Below are 12,336 nucleotides of genomic sequence, written 5' to 3' on the forward strand. Positions count from 1 at the left end.
ACTATATCAATCCATCCTTCTCCGGGGACTGGTTCATCCTGATAACATGTCCAAAGTATGTGAGACAAAGTCTTGCCATCCTTGCTTCTAAGGGACATTCTGGCTGTACTTCTTTCAAAACAGATTTGTTCCTTCTTCTGGCAGTCCATGGTATATATTCAGTATTCTTCACCAACACCATAATTCAAAGGCATCAATTCTTCTTAGGTCTTCCGTATTCATTGTACAACTTTCACATGCATATGAGGTGAATGAAAATACCATGGCTTGGGTCAGGTGAACCTTAGTCCTCAAAGTGACATCTTTGCTTTTTAACACTTTAAAGAGGTCTTTTGCAGCAGATTTGCCCAATGCAATGCATCTTTTGATTTCTTTACTGCTGCTTCCACGGGCGTTGATTGTGGATCCAAGTAAAATGAAATCCTTGACAACTTCTATCTTTCCTGTGTTTATCATGATGTTGCTTAATGGCCCAGCTGTGAGGATTTTTGTTTTCTTTATGTTGAGATGTAATCCCTACTGAAGGCTGTAGTCTATGATCTTCATCAATAAGTGCTTCAAGTCCTCTTCGTTTTCTGCAGTAAGGTTGTGTCGTCTGCATGTCACAAGTTGATAATGAGTTTTCCTCCTATCCTGATGCTGCATTCTTCTTCATATAGTCCAGCTTCTCGGATTATCTGCTCAGCATACAGATTGAATAAGTGTGGTGAAAGGATACAACCCTGATGCAAACCTTTCTTGATTTGGAACTACACAGTATCCCCTTGTTCTGTTCTAACGACTGCCTGTTGGTCTATGTACAGGTTCTGCATGAGCACAATTAAGTGTTCTGGAATTCCCATTCTTCACAATGTTATCCATAATTTGTTATGATCCACACAGTTGAATGCCTTATGCATAGTCAATAAAAGACAGATAAACATCTTTCTGATATTCTTTGCTTTCAGCCAGGATCCATCTGACATCAGCAATGATATACCTCATTCCATGTCCTTTTCTGAATCCAGCTTGAATTTCTGGCAGTTCCCTGTCCATGTACTGCTTTTGAATTATCTTCAGCATACTTTTACCTGCATGTGATATTAATGATATTGTTTGATAATTTTCACATTCTGCTGGATCACCTTTCTTTGGAATAGGCACTAATATGACTCTCTTCCAGTTGGTTGGCCAGGTAGCTGTCTTCCAAATTTCTTGGCATAGACGAATGGGCGCTTCCAGTGTTGCATCCATTTGTGGAAACATCTCAATTGGTATCCGTCAGTTTGTGGAGCCTTGTTTTTCACCAGTGCCTTCAGTGCAGCTTGGACCTCTTCCTTCAGTACCATTGGTTCTTCATCATATACTACCACCTGAAATCGTTGAACGTCAACCAATTCTTTTTGGTACAGTGACTGTGTATTCCTTCCATCTTTTGATGCTTCCTGCATCATTCAGTTTTTGCCCATAGAATCCTTCAATATTGCAACTTGAGGCTTGAATTTTTTCTTCAGTTCTTTCAGCTTGAGAAACGCCAGGCATGTTCTTCCTTTTTGATTGTCTAACTCCAGGTCTTTGCACGTCATTATAATACTTTACTTTGTCTTCTAGAGCCGCCCTTTGAAATCTTCTGTTCAGCTCTTTTACTTCATCATTTCTACTTTTTGCTTTGGCTACTCTACATTCAAGACCAAGTTTCAGAGTCTCTTCTGACATCAGCTTTGGTCTTTTTTGTCTTTTTAATGACCTTTTGCTTTTTTCATGTATGATGCCCTTGAGGTCATCCCACTGTTCATCTGGTCGTCAGTCATTAGTGTTCAATGCATCACGTCTATTCTTAAGATGGTCTCTAAATTTAGGTGGGATACACTCAAGGTTGTACTTTGGCTTTCATGGACTTGTTTTAATTTTCTTCAGCTTCCACTTGAACTTGCATATGAGCAATTGATGGTCTGTTCTGCAGTCGGCCCCTGACCTTGTTCTGATAACCTTGTTCTGATGTTAAGCTTCTCCATCATTTTTTTCCACAGATGTAATCAGTTTAATTTCCTGTGTTTTCCATCTGCTGAGGTCCATGTGTACAGTCACTGTTTATATTGTTGCAAAAGGCATTTCCAATTAATCAGTTGTTGGTCTTGTAAAATTCTAACATGTGATCTCCGATCTACCTCTATCGTAGTGTTTATCAAACTAGATGTAAATTATTTCAGTAGTGTCAATGCCCCATTTCTGTCTTCTGACATTACCTTTTTTAAGCAACCACAATCGGTCAAGTCTCCAGTTTTCCCAACATATTCCATGATTCCTCAGAAGGGGGTGAAGTAGGACACATATTCTCCTGATCACTTAGAATATTATCGTCCCTAGCACCTGGCACAGGTCCAGAGACACATCTGGGGCTCTATGAATGTGTGTGAAATGTCCAAATGTACACACAGGCAGACTGACCTTTCTATGGCACCGATCTGACCCCGTTGTTGGCTTCCCTGCCCCCATTCAAACTTTCCACGGGTCCCTCTGTCAGCTGTGGCTGGGCCATAAACATGGCTTCACTCCTGAGTCTGGCACCCCTTTGCGGACAGCTGGAAGGCTGGCCTTCATTGTCTCCATGGGCTCAACCTCTCCTGCAGGGCAGCGGCCTTCTCAGTTGGCAGCTCAGGGCTCCCAAAAGCACAAGCGTGAAGCTGCCAGGCCTCCTTCAGGCGCAGCCTGGGACCGGCACAGCGTTTCTTCATCCACATTCAGCAAACAGGCTGATCCAGAGTTCAGGGGAGGGTGCTGCATGGTCAGATGGGAGTACCGGGGGTCTTGTTCACTGGGGCCACCTGTGAGACCAGCACCACAACCTCCCCTGCTCTAAGGCTGAGAGGCCAGGGAGCTGAGCTGGGGTGCCCATGCTGGGTGTCCATTCTCTCCTGCAAGCCTCAGTTCCCCGCTATTCTCAGAAAAATGTGCATGTGTCTGTGAGAGACAGAGAAGGATGGACTTCACCTTAGCGCTACCCTCCTCCCTCACCCCATCTCTCTCTCATCCAAAGGGGTGGCGATGGGGCTGGTGTTTCCCCTTGTTCAGAGGAAACGAACAGCTCCTGGAGCTTTCTGCCTGACGGCTGAGCTCTTTAAAGGAAAAAAACTCTAAAAACCTGATAAATTCCACTTTTTGACAATGAAGCCAGAGACCAGAGAGGGCATGACAGGGAGCAAGGCAGGACCGTGCCCAAATTAGCACCGGCCCCTGGGGCCATAAGCCCACTGCCCTCCCCACCCAGGCTGGGGGTGCCGGGGACTCATTCCCCCTTCCCTCTGCCCACAGACCAGGCAGGCCCAGCAGCTCGGATGAGGGCGGGTTTTAAAAGCCCGTCCTGCCTGCCTCCTGCCCCATCTCCCTTCCTCCTCCCGTCCCTCTCCCCTCCAAGCACTCATGGACCCCAGCTGCCACTGGGCTGCAGGCCTCTCAGCATCAAAAGCCAGTCCCAGCACCCGCCTTCCCCCAAACCCACAGGCATTTACAGTGAAATGACGAATGCTGGAAACAACAGTCATTTCGCACTTTTCTTCTCAAAGCTCCCCCATGGGGGCCTTCTCCCACGTCACTCTTCCCGCCTGCCGCGTGAGGGCCCTTGTACGAGAATCTCCTGGATCCTTGACGGATGAGGGGTGAACCCCCAGCATTTCTCTGGGCCTCCTGGCTCAGGCCCCACAGGGCGGTCAGCTCCCCAGTGCAGGGTGCAGGGCCGTCTTGTGGGGCATGTGGCTGGGCCTAGGGACAAGGAGGATACAGGCCACTCCTGCTGTCATGCTCACGCTCTGAGGGTCTGAGGGGGGAGGCCAGCTGACCACACAGTGAGATAGATGGGCACTAGGTGGAGAAGCCAGGGGAGGCTTGACTCAGAGTGCGCTGGCCAGGAAGGCTTCTTGGAGGAAGAGCCCTTGGCTGGTCCTGAGGGAGTGCGCCAGGACAAGGAGGGAGAGAGAACTTTCTAGGCAGAATGGACACCATGTACAGGGGCGTGGCCATGTGGGAAAGCAGGGTGGACACAGGGCTGGGCAAGGGTGCCTGGGGGCCAGAGCGGAGGGAGTCTGAGCACCAGCTCCCGAGGGCCTTGTGAGCCAAGCTAAGCAGTTAGAACCTGACTCAGAGCAATGGGGGCATCGCAGCATTCCCAGGAGGGAAGCAACCACGTGGTGGAGGATGCATCCGTGTCTCCTCCCCGGCACCCTGGCTTCTCCCTCCCTGTGGACTTCTGCCTGGAGCACCCCTGGCTTCTCACACCGGCTCCTCCCTGCCACGAGGGCTCTGCTCCCTTCCCCTGCCTCGCCCACCACCCGGGCTCTGCCTGTTGCTCCACCTTGCTTTAATTCTCTGCATAGCCAGCTTGATCCGATAGTTCTCTGCTTATGTGCTTTTGGTCTGCTTCTCCTCCGCAGGACGGAAACTCCCCGATAGCAGGGGTCTTATCTATTCTGTTCACTAACAGTATCCTTGGCCCTTATTTGTGCGGATCTCGGGAGCTCAGCAAATATTTGTTGAAGGAGTAAAGAACGCGGTAACAAAGCTGCACAGGTAGTGGCGGTGGACGGACCAAAGCAATGTTGTTGGCTGGCCTCGGGTCGGGCCTCCAACTCACGGCGATCCCGTGCACGACGGAACAAAATGTTCCCTGGCCCTGCACCATCCCCGTGGCAATGAGTTGTTGTGACCCCCAGTTTTTCTTCCTAGTCCATCTTAGTGTGGACGTTCCATTAGAACCTGTTCAGCATCACAGCAACACGCAACCCGCCACTGACAGATGAGTGGTGGCTGCACATGAGGTGCATTGGCTGGGAATCGAACCAGGTCTCCCACGCGGAAGGCAAGAAATCTACCACTGACCACCAATGACCTAAGAGAATGTTAAGGAGGTAGAATCCCGGCCGCCTGTGGGAAGCGGGCACAGGGAAGAGGGCCTCAGGTTTCTCGCTTGAGTGATGCGCGATCGGAGGTGCCCCTTCCTCCACCTGGCCTGCTCCTCCCTCCCCTGCAGCACCTGGCAGTGAGTCAGGGGACACCTACCGGGGCCCTTCCTTACAGCTGCTGTGCCCAGCCTAACCGTGGTTGAGGAGCGGCACAGGAGGGCAGGTGACAGCCAAGCTGTGGTTTGGCCAGAATCACTGTGTGCTTGCCTCCGCTTCATGGCCTCTCCCTTGGGCCCTGTAATTGCTGGGTCACCCTAGGAGGCCCCCTTTGCATTCCGAAATCAGATCAAAGTAGCTGGACCTCCCTGCGCCAATCTGAGCACTTACTTCCCTGCATCACCGCAGGTCAAAACAAGGCTGCCAGTGTGGGGTGACACCATCTGGAGAGGACAGCGCTTCACAAGGGCGGGGGCTGGCACTGGAACCGCCTGGCCCTTGGGACATTTGCAGATCCCCGGAGGGAGGGATCTCCCAAGCTGGCTGCAGGCAGAGGGCTGAGCTGGGCCTCCTGCATCAGCACCGGCCGCCTGGCTGGCTGCTGAGTCAGCCTGCAGCACTGGCGATGCGGCAAGACGGGACCCAGGCGCTCTCTGACCTGGAAGTACTGCCCTTCAGGCGGACTGGAGGTCGAGGCGCGGCAGCAATTGGTGTGCGGTGCAAGGCGGCCAGGAGGCTGCCAGGGTGCGACAGCCGAGGTGGGCATCTCTTCTCTGGCCAGGCACGGCTGGTCCAGCATCCCGCCCTTCCCCCAGCCTCAACCGCAGTTTGTGTGAGGGTTTTGTGGCCGAGGGGCGCGCCTGGAAAGTCCCCTTGAGCTGCATTTTTGAGGCTCCTGGGGCTGTCAGAGAGGGAATGAGATGGGGAGGGCGTGGGGGTCAGGGTAGTATTCCTGGAGAAGAGAGGCAGGCCTGCTGGCCGGGAGACCTCGAGTCTGCCACCGGCTGAGCAGGTCAGCAGCATCCTGTCCTTTGAGGGAGCCGACGGGAGCCCTCCCTGCAGGTTCTGGAAGGACTTTAGGGGGCGCATCAGCCTCATATTGGCTTGCACACAAAAGCGTGGGTCTGGCGCCGAACACGCCCGGGGTGGGCCGAGGCCGGGACGTGGGTGGACTGGGCAGACGCCTCCTCCGACCACAGTCCGGGCGGGCACATGCTGGGACCGGCAGTGGCCGAAGGGCCAGGTCACCCCACAGCCACGTCCGAGCACGCCACGCGGGCCGCACCTCGCCGTGCCCCAGACTTCTGGGGGAAAGGAGCCCCAGAGGCCCGCGGAGCCCCGCGGCCACGCCCGGCGACGACCCCCAGCCTCGGCCGCCAAGCTTGAGCACGAAAGAGCTTTGGGCTCCGCGTGGGCCCCACGGCCTCGCTACCCAGCGCCGAGCACAGGCCCCGCCCCCGGCGCGCGGGGGCGGGTGACGTAATCCGGGGCGCGGCGGCGCGCGGCATTGTGGGGCGGAGCCGGCCGTGCCGGGAGGGAGGAGACGCCATTTTCGGCGGCGGAAGCGGAGCGGGCGGCGGAACCGGCTGCGAGGAGTGGAATTGCAGACTGCGCTCGGCGCCTGCAGGGACAGCGTGCGGGCCAGCGAGGATGCTGCGGGGCGGCAGCGGCCGCGTCAGCATCCCTCGCTTGTGACCTCGGCGCTGCGCCTGAAACGGCTGAGGCGGCGGGCCCGGCAGCATTCCCTCAGAGCATCACTCCTCCGCGCACGCGTCCGGCGGCTCCTCAGCGCGCAGCACCGCCGCGTCCTGCCCGCGCGTGGCGAGCGCGGCCCCCGCAGGAGCAGGACGGTGAGTGCAGCGGTGGCGCCGCGAGGGCGGGTCCCGGCCCGATTCTAAGCCCCATCTCGGCCCCCCATCCGCATCCCAGTCCCATCGTGTCTCCCTCCCCACCCTCGGCTTCCCGAGCTCGGCCCTGGTTCCTCTCCATCCCAGCCCCTCGTATCACCCTGGACCCTGCATCCTCATCCCGGTCTCCGTGCCTGTCACCCTCCCGCCCTCGGCCCCGCATCCCTATCCCATTCTTCCTCCATCCCAGCCCGTCTTGTCACGCTGGACCCTGCTTCCTCATGCCGGTCCCCGCCTCTATCCCGGCCCCCCTCGGCCCCGCATCCCCGGTTCGGTCCTGCCGCGGGCAGGGGCGGCCGTTCCCGGGAACAACTGCGTGCCCCGGAGCCGCGCCACCGGGGATGTGGCCGCCCCCGGGAACGGGGCGGGTGGGGAGGAGGGCAGCCGGCCCCGGTTTGCTTTGTCCGGATCCTCCCTTTTCCTTCCGGCCCCCGCCCTCTCCCGCGGCACCGCCCTGGGCGGACGCGCCTGTCATCCTCGCGGGCGACGGGAGCCGCCCCGGCTTCCAGCCCCTTGGCCGCGCGGGTCCCTCTGGGGAGGCCGGCTCGGCATCGCTCGCCACCATCGCTTTCTTTTACTAGCCAGATGGGAAAGGTTGCCGTCCACAACGTTAGCCTAGGCTGGCGTTGCTCCGACTAAACTGGCCGCAGCCTCCGTCCCAGAGTACTTTCTCGGTTGCAAAATTTGTACACCCCATTCTTTAAATGAAAATAAAACATTAAAAAAGCAAAATTAATCGTGGTGGATTGCATGGCTTTTTAACCTAAGATTTGTAGGTCATTTCCAGGTTTTTTTTGTTGTTGTTAGAATTGTTGCTACGTGTTCGTTTTATTTAAAGAAGATGCTAAGAATTTACGTAGTAAGCATGTGATAAGGAGTACTTGCAAAAATAAGTTTTTATAAAGCGGGAGAACAGCAAAAATTTGAGATTGATCTACTATGTAAACTGCGATGTAAAAGATCAGCTGGATCTTTCATTCTTTGCTTAGTTAAATTCCAAGGCTTTTTTTTTTTTTTTTTTTTTTGGTACAGCGTGACTAAGCCTTTGGTCAGAATCAGTAGGTTGGAATATATTGTAATAATTCGCTGAAATGCCCATTAGGAAATTGGAAGGACATCCTAAAATCTCCAGATACAGTTACAGAATTTATCATTTTCAGGAACTGGCAGCAAGCCTCAATTATAGGGGAAATTGGACTCCTTGTTGTGTTTCCTAAGTGTTTGGAAGAATACAGTGATACTAAATACTAACATTGTCAGATTGTGTGGAATTCTGTGTGGGAGGGTAGGCACTCTAAGTTTCTCCAAGTCACCAAAGAATGCAACATCATGTTGCAGCTGGCACAGGCAGCTGGGTGGTGGGGGTGGTGGGGTGCCAGGCTAGGGGCCGTCCCCTGGCCCTGCTGTTTACCTTTCTCAGCAGGTAGGAAGAGATGCAGGGGGTTCTCACAGTGATTCCAGCAGGGGGAGGGAGGGAATGCCACTGGGGAGGGGTACACAGTCTCCTCAGTGTTTTCTTGCATTCTTAAGCGTATTACACAGTGTTGCAAAAAGATAAAGTCAGTATGTAGTTTTCCATATAGGGCTATAAACCAGCTTAAAGCATCATGTAATTGTGTAGAAAGAAAATTAGAAATAGAAAAGGCAAAAGGGTAAATCTAGTATTGGTATAACCTGTAAATATTTTTAGTAGCTTTGCCACCATTTAAGTGGAATATGAGAAACCAGTATTGTATGTAGTAAAGACTTGATCAGTAATATCCTAAATAAGAATAAATGGAACATTCTAGATGCCAAATTGCAGGGGATAGAATGAAAATGATTAGCTAAGATTGTGAAAGCGTTGTCTTAAATGTCTGTTGAGAACCAAATAAATGCCAGGTGCTGTGCTAAGCATTTGGGGATACAGAGATAAAAGACAGTTACTGTCCTGTTGAGTCAGTTCCGACTCAGTGACTTTAAAGGACAGAGTAGAACTGCCCCATAGGGTTTTCAAGGCTGTAATCTTTACAGAAGATTGGCACATCTTTCTCCTCGGAGCAGCTGGCTGGTGGGTTCAAACAGCCGACCTTTTCCTTCGCAGCAAAGCGCTTAACCACTGCGCTACCGGGGCACTTTGTAAGTAGACAGGTACCACCACATAAGGGTGTCCCTGGGTGGCACAAATGGTTAAGCATTTGACTACTAGCCAGAAGGTTGGCAGTTTGAACCCACCCAGAGGCTCCTCGGAAGACAGGCCTGGTGGTCAGCTTCTGAAAGGTCCCAGCCTTGAAAACCCTACAGAGCAGTTCTCCTCTGCACACGTGGGGTCGCTGTGAGTCGGAATCAGCTTGATGGCAGCCAACAACAGTAAACTTGCATAGGGTTTTCAGAGACTGTGACCTTCTGGAAGGCTTTCTTCTGAGGCACCTCTGGTGGGTTAGAGCAACCAACCTTTTGGTTAGTAGTCAAGCGCTTAACGGATCGTGCCGCCCAGGGGCTCCAGCAGGTTCCACAGATTGGGTTAAGTGCTGTGCTGAGTGCGGGGGAGGCAGGGAAAGACAGTGTCTAGAGGAGGGGGTTCCTGGTCTGAGACATGAAGAATTGACCAGATGCCAGGGGCGCGACGGGCGTGGTGGTCTGCAGAGAGAGTAAGCACAAGGCCATGCAGCAGGAAAGGGGGGTGCTAGGAAGTGGAAAGAGTAAGAATAGAAAAATGGGGTAGGAAAGGCTTGTAGAACGTTCCCAGGAAGTTGTAAGCAGTGAGGTGACGTTTTAGAAAGCAGAGGCGTTGGTGCTTTGAGTGGGGGATGAGAAGTTAGGAGGCTGTTTACCCTGAGTCCTGACTGCCTTGAGTTAGGGCAGTGGCAGTGGTAGCAGAGGAGCAGATGGATTAGAGAGGTTTATGGACTAGGGTGGACCCAACTTGGTGACTGGGTGGATTGGGGCAAGGGTGTCGGGAGGGAAGAAACGTTTCTAGTTTGGGTTACTCACTGGATGGTGACATCCACTGAGATCGAGAAAACTGCAGGAGAGAGAGAGATGAGTTTGGTTTTGGTTTTTCGAAGTGCTTGCAGGACAGCCAGGTGGACTACTATAGTAGGCAGCTGGATACGTAGGTCTGAAGCTCCAGAGAAAGATTCAGGCTGGAAATAAAGATTTGATGGACTTCATCGTATTGTTTAAAGCCAGTGGCGTCCAAAATGACCTCTCCCAGAGACAGCCTTGGGCACTGGTAGAGACTGGAGTGGCCCCAGAGGCAGGTGGACAGAGCCCTGAAAGACCAGAGGGGGAGGAGGTCGGTGTCAAATTGGTGAAGCAGTCAAGGCAGAGTTGGACTGAAAAATCTCTTGGATTTGACTTCTGAGAAGTTATTAATGACCTTTTAAACATTTTTTTGAGGATATTGCCTCCCAAGGTTAGGTTAGAGGCAGGAAGGCTAATTCAGAGATTTACCTGCATTCTCTCCCCCAAGCCACCCTTTTTCTGTAGTTCTACCTTGTAGCCTCCTAGTTAATATACCCTTGGATCAAAAATGAGTCATGATTTTAGCTGTAACTAAAGGTAAAATTGCAGAAGAAAGCAGTTTACATCCATCCTTAAGAGCGTGTTTGGTGTATTGTCCGTACTTAAAAAAAAAGTAGATAAATGAATATCAATAGGACAAATATTTTAAGCAAAATTATGTACATATGCAAAGTAAAAATTATTTTCTTGGGTCTAAAGATATGTTACCTCAACTTAAACCTTGGATTGTTCCCTGATTTCCATTGCATAACATTGAAATTTATGTCCAAGCTCTAAAGATTCTCTGTGATCTGATAGCCTATTTCATGTTTACTATAGTAATAATAAAACTGATCGTAGCGAATTTAGCGCCATACCACGTACAGTTGGTACTATAATTACCTCCAGTTTTTGTTGTTAGCTCGGGAGGGGTAGTTCAGTGGTAGAATTCTCACCTGCCGTGGGTACACCTGGGTTCCGTTCCTGGCTAATGCACTTCATGCACAGCCACCACCTGTGTGTCATTGGAGGCTTGCGTGTTGCTGTGATGCCGAGCAGATTTCAGCGGATTGTGCAGACTAAGACAGACTAGGAAGAAAGACCTGGTGATCTTCCAAAAATCAGCCAGTGGAAACCCGGTGGATCACCTCCATTTTACTGTTGAGGAAATTGAGGGTCAGAGAGGGCAAGTTACTTAAACTAAAGCCACACAGCTGTTAAGCAGTTAGGATTCTAACGTCGTTTTGCGTCCACATTTCAAGCTTTTAACCACCTCACCGTATTAAAGGTTGTAGTATCACATGACTCATGAGGAACCCTGGTGGTGTAGTAGTTAACAGCTACATTTGCTAACCAAAACGTTGGCAGTTCGAATCCACCAGCTTCTCCTTGGAAACTGTGGGGCGGTTCTACTGTGTCCTATAGGATCGCTGTGAGTCGGAATCGACTTGACGGCAATGGGTTTTCATGAGGAGGCTAAGTTTAGGCCCACAATTGCCTTTACCTGGGAAGACCTTGCCCCAGTTCTTGCATTTTTAAAAGCTGAGGTGATGCCCGTTGCTTCTCCTTTCTGTAAACTTTTATCATGTAAATCAGAACTGTCGAAGAGTGATCCTGGTGACTATGCACAGTTGTTTGGTCTCCACGTGGGCACTGCAGGATTTCTGTAGGCCTCACCGGGCCTGGCCAGCATAGACCAGGCGGCCAGGAACGCTGACTGAGTCTTGGTTCTTCCCGTGACGACAGGTGGTGTGTTTTCTGTTACATTCTCTTACAGTCTGTTTTCAAAGAGGATTTGTTAGTATTACTGACCAAATGGGAGAAAATATATGGGATAGTTTCTATTTGAGTTCAAAAGCTTTTTTAGTATGCTATTTGGACTAGTTTTCTATTTGCTGTGTGACGCGTTACCACAAACTCGACGGCTTGACACAGTCCTCATTTGTCATCTCATGGGATCCCTGGGTCGGGGGTCCAGGCTCTAGCCGCGTCCTGTGCTTGGTCTCACCAGGCTGAGGCTCTCCCTGGGAGCCTAGGATCCTCATCCAGGCTCCCCTGGTTGTGACAGAATGCAGGGGTTGGAGGACCGAGGTCCTGCTTCCTGCTGGCTGGCTGAAGCAGAGGACTGCTGTCCACTCCTGCAGGCCACGCCATCGTCAAAACTGGGGGGTAGAGAATCTCCCCCACTCTGAATCCCTCTGCCCCTGACCTTTGACTGCTAGACCAGATTTAAAGGGCTCATGGGATTGAGTCAGGCACAACCCAGGAAATGGCCCAATTTTGGGGCCAGCTGACTTGAGACCTTAATTATATCTGCAGAGTCCTTACACAGCAGGAAGCTGATTAGTGCTGGATGGACTAACAGGGAGAAGGCGTACACCAGGGCCTGGGGTCTGGGTGGGGGGGTATCCTGATTGGTGCTGGATGGACTAATGGGGAGAAGGTGTGCACCAGGGCCTGGGGTCTGGGTGGCGGGGGTATCCTGATTAGTGCTGGATGGACTAACAGGGAGAAGGCGTGCACCAGGGCCTGGGGTCTGGGTGGATGGGGATATCCTGATTAGTGCTGGATGG

General features: G+C 52.1%; 1 protein-coding gene across 4 annotated transcripts in view; it reads left to right on the forward strand.

The window, feature by feature from the left end:
* Positions 1-6,409: 6,409 nt before the first annotated feature.
* The window catches only part of KLC1 (kinesin light chain 1), a 63,082-nt gene continuing 57,155 nt past the window's right edge, over positions 6,410-12,336 (forward strand). For all 4 annotated transcript variants that reach the window (XM_023731817.1, XM_004376747.2, XM_023731818.1 and 1 more), the window contains exon 1: positions 6,410-6,721. The gene's annotated coding sequence lies outside the window, so the exon portion shown is untranslated. The remainder of the gene's footprint in view (positions 6,722-12,336) is intronic.

Source organism: Trichechus manatus, unplaced genomic scaffold, assembly GCF_000243295.1.
Source record: "Trichechus manatus latirostris isolate Lorelei unplaced genomic scaffold, TriManLat1.0 scaffold00045, whole genome shotgun sequence".
In the NCBI taxonomy this organism is placed as follows: Eukaryota; Metazoa; Chordata; class Mammalia; order Sirenia; family Trichechidae; genus Trichechus; species Trichechus manatus.